The 4,413-nt window shown below is 56.3% G+C and overlaps 1 long non-coding RNA gene across 2 annotated transcripts; it reads right to left on the bottom strand.

The window, feature by feature from the left end:
- LOC108448444 lies at positions 1 to 2,214 on the bottom strand. Of its 2 annotated transcripts, none has more exons than XR_001864328.1 (3): positions 2,189 to 2,214; positions 148 to 275; positions 1 to 58 (listed from the first exon to the last, which is right to left on the bottom strand). It is a non-coding gene; the product is annotated as an uncharacterized LOC108448444 (long non-coding RNA). The 2 variants fall into 2 exon arrangements; XR_001864327.1 differs by lacking the exon at positions 2,189 to 2,214 and adding an exon at positions 1,248 to 1,267.
- Between the last annotated feature and the right edge of the window lie 2,199 nt (positions 2,215 to 4,413).

Below are 4,413 nucleotides of genomic sequence, written 5' to 3' on the forward strand. Positions count from 1 at the left end.
CGCCCCCCCGCCCCCCCCCCAGCGTCTCGCGGATGACGTCGCCGTAATCGCCGTGGAACTGGCCGGGGGATGGGGAAAAAAGGCCGGAATTGCCCAAAATCGCCCGGATTGAGCCCAAAAAAGGGACCCCCGGGGGTGGCAGCCCACCTTGGAGTAGTGCTTGAAGACGTCGGAGGCGGCGCGGAGCTCCAGGACCCCCTGGAGCAGGAGCTTGCAGAAGGCGGCCAAGAGCAGCCGGCGCTGGTGCAGCTCCTCCAGGCGGCCCTCGGAGGCCTCTGGAAGGAGGAATTTTGGGGAATTTTGGGGGATTTTTGGGAATTCAGGGGTCGGGGAGTGATGGGGATGTGGAATTTGGGGGGATTTGGGATTGGGGATTGGGGGAAGAGGGAATTGTGGGAGGGGAAAAGGTTGGGAAGGAGCTGCAAAATTGAGGAGTTGGACCTTGGAGAATCTGGGAATTTTGGGGATTTGGGGAATTCTGGGTGGTTCCAGGGGTCGGGGAGTGATGGGGATGCGGAATTTGAGGGCTTTGGGATCGGGGAAATTTGGGATCCTGGAATTGGAGGGGTTTGGGGATTTGTGGGAAGAGGGAATTGACGGAGAACAAAAGTTGGGAAGGAGCTGCAAAATCGAGGAGTTGGACCTTAGAGAATCTGGGAATTTTGGGAATTTTGGGATTTTGGGAGCCTGGAATTCCGGGATCGTGGAATTCCGGGGTGTTGGGATGCAGAGGGGACGGAATTGCGGGACCCAGGAATCTCGGGATCACGGAATTGGGGGGGTTTGGGAATGGTGGGAAGAGGGAATTGAGGAAGAACAAAAGTTGGGAAGGAGCTGCAAAATCGAGGGGTTGGACCTTGGAGAATCTGGGAATTTGGGGAATTTTGGGGATTTTGGGAATTCCGGGCAGTTCCAGGGATCGGGGAGTGATGGGGATGTAGAATTTGGGGGCTTTGGGATCGGGGAAATTTGGGATCCTGGAATTGGAGGGGTTTGGGGATTTGTGGGAAGAGGGAATTGAGGGAAGGGAAAGGTTGGGAAGGAGCTGCAAAATCGAGGAGTTGGACCTTGGAGAATCTGGGAATTTGGGGAATTTTGGGAATTTCAGGAGCCTGGAATTCCGGGATCGTGGAACCTGGGGTGTTGGGATCCCAAAAAAACCCCAAAAAAGCCCCCAAACCCCCCCGAGACCCCCAGATCCCCAAACCTCCCCGTTCCCGTTGTTCCCGCTCCCGCTCCACGCTCACCATTCCCGTTGTTCCCATTCCCGTTGTTCCCATTCCCGTTGTTCCCGTTGTCGCCATTCCTGTTCCCATTGTTCCTGTTCCCATTCCCACTCTGTGCTCACCATTCCCGTTCCCGCTCTTCGCGTTGTTCCCACTGTTCCCGTTGTTCCCATTGTTCCCATTCCCATTGTTCCCGTGGTTCCCATTGATCCCGTTGTTCCCATTCCCGTTGTTCCCGTTGTTCCCATTCCCGTTGTTCCCGTTGCTCCCATTCCCACTCCACGCTGACCATTCCCATTCCCGTTGCTGTTCCCATTCCCATTCCCACTCTGTGCTCACCATTCCCGTTGTTCCCATTCCCATTCCCGCTGTTCCCACTGTTCCCGTCGCTCCCATTCCCATTCCCGTTGTTCCCATTGTTCCCACTCCGCACTCACCATTCCCATTCCCGTTGTTCCCATTCCCATTCCCGTTGTTCCCATTCCCATTCCCGTTGTTCCCACTCCACACTCACCATTCCCACTATTCCCATTCCCGTTGTTCCCGTTGTTCCCATTCCCGCTGTTCCTGTTGTTCCCAGCCCACACTCACCATTCCCACTGTTCCCATTCCCGCTGTTCCCGTTGTTCCCATTCCCATTCCCCTTGTTCCCGTTGTTCCCACTCCACACTCACCATTCCCGCTGTTCCCACTGTTCCCGTTGTTCCCGCTCCACACTCACCATTCCCGTTGTTCCCATTCCCACTCCACACTCACCATTCCCATTGTTCCCATTCCCGCTGCTCCCGCTGGTGCCATTGTTCCCGCTCCACACTCACCATTCCCGCTGTTCCCACTGTTCCCGTTGTTCCCGCTCCACACTCACCATTCCCGTTGTTCCCATTCCCACTCCACACTCACCATTCCCATTGTTCCCATTCCCGCTGCTCCCGCTGGTGCCATTGTTCCCGCTCCACACTCACCATTCCCGCTGTTCCCACTGTTCCCGTTGTTCCCGCTCCACACTCACCATTCCCGTTGTTCCCATTCCCACTCCACACTCACCATTCCCATTGTTCCCATTCCCACTCCGCACTCACCATTCCCATTGTTCCCATTCCCGCTCCACACTCACCATTCCCGCTGTTCCCGCTGTTCCCGTTGTTCCCGCTCCACACTCACCATTCCCGTTGTTCCCATTCCCACTCCACACTCACCATTCCCATTGTTCCCATTCCCACTCCGCACTCACCATTCCCATTGTTCCCATTCCCGCTCCACACTCACCATTCCCGCTGTTCCCGCTGTTCCCGTTGTTCCCGCTCCACACTCACCATTCCCGTTGTTCCCATTCCCACTCCACACTCACCATTCCCATTGTTCCCATTCCCACTCCGCACTCACCATTCCCATTGTTCCCATTCCCGCTCCACACTCACCATTCCCGCTGTTCCCGCTGTTCCCGTTGTTCCCGCTCCACACTCACCATTCCCGTTGTTCCCATTCCCACTCCACACTCACCATTCCCATTGTTCCCATTCCCACTCCGCACTCACCATTCCCATTGTTCCCATTCCCGCTCCACACTCACCATTCCCGCTGTTCCCGCTGTTCCCGTTGTTCCCGCTCCACACTCACCATTCCCGTTGTTCCCATTCCCACTCCACACTCACCATTCCCATTGTTCCCATTCCCACTCCGCACTCACCATTCCCATTGTTCCCATTCCCGCTCCACACTCACCATTCCCGCTGTTCCCGCTGTTCCCGTTGTTCCCGCTCCACACTCACCATTCCCGTTGTTCCCATTCCCACTCCACACTCACCATTCCCATTGTTCCCATTCCCACTCCGCACTCACCATTCCCATTGTTCCCATTCCCGCTCCACACTCACCATTCCCGCTGTTCCCGCTGTTCCCGTTGTTCCCGCTCCACACTCACCATTCCCGTTGTTCCCATTCCCACTCCACACTCACCATTCCCATTGTTCCCATTCCCACTCCGCACTCACCATTCCCATTGTTCCCATTCCCGCTCCACACTCACCATTCCCGCTGTTCCCGCTGTTCCCGTTGTTCCCGCTCCACACTCACCATTCCCGTTGTTCCCATTCCCACTCCACACTCACCATTCCCATTGTTCCCATTCCCACTCCGCACTCACCATTCCCATTGTTCCCATTCCCGCTCCACACTCACCATTCCCGCTGTTCCCGCTGTTCCCGTTGTTCCCGCTCCACACTCACCATTCCCGTTGTTCCCATTCCCACTCCACACTCACCATTCCCATTGTTCCCATTCCCACTCCGCACTCACCATTCCCATTGTTCCCATTCCCGCTCCACACTCACCATTCCCGCTGTTCCCGCTGTTCCCGTTGTTCCCGCTCCACACTCACCATTCCCGTTGTTCCCATTCCCACTCCACACTCACCATTCCCATTGTTCCCATTCCCACTCCGCACTCACCATTCCCATTGTTCCCATTCCCGCTCCACACTCACCATTCCCGCTGTTCCCGCTGTTCCCGTTGTTCCCGCTCCACACTCACCATTCCCGTTGTTCCCATTCCCACTCCACACTCACCATTCCCATTGTTCCCATTCCCACTCCGCACTCACCATTCCCATTGTTCCCATTCCCGCTCCACACTCACCATTCCCGCTGTTCCCGCTGTTCCCGTTGTTCCCGCTCCACACTCACCATTCCCGTTGTTCCCATTCCCACTCCACACTCACCATTCCCATTGTTCCCATTCCCACTCCGCACTCACCATTCCCATTGTTCCCATTCCCGCTCCACACTCACCATTCCCGCTGTTCCCGCTGTTCCCGTTGTTCCCGCTCCACACTCACCATTCCCGTTGTTCCCATTCCCACTCCACACTCACCATTCCCATTGTTCCCATTCCCACTCCGCACTCACCATTCCCATTGTTCCCATTCCCGCTCCACACTCACCATTCCCGCTGTTCCCGCTGTTCCCGTTGTTCCCGCTCCACACTCACCATTCCCGTTGTTCCCATTCCCACTCCACACTCACCATTCCCATTGTTCCCATTCCCATGATCCCAAACCGATCCCAAAGGATCCCGTACCAATCCCAAAGGATCCCAAACCGATCCCAGGGGATCTCAAACCGATCCCAAAGGCTCCCAGAGGCTCCCAAAAGATCCCAACCCCCCCAAACCAATCCCAAAGGATCCCAAA

The sequence above is a fragment of the Corvus brachyrhynchos genome, unplaced genomic scaffold (assembly GCF_000691975.1).
Source record: "Corvus brachyrhynchos isolate BGI_N302 unplaced genomic scaffold, ASM69197v1 scaffold418, whole genome shotgun sequence".
Lineage (NCBI taxonomy): Eukaryota > Metazoa > Chordata > Aves > Passeriformes > Corvidae > Corvus > Corvus brachyrhynchos.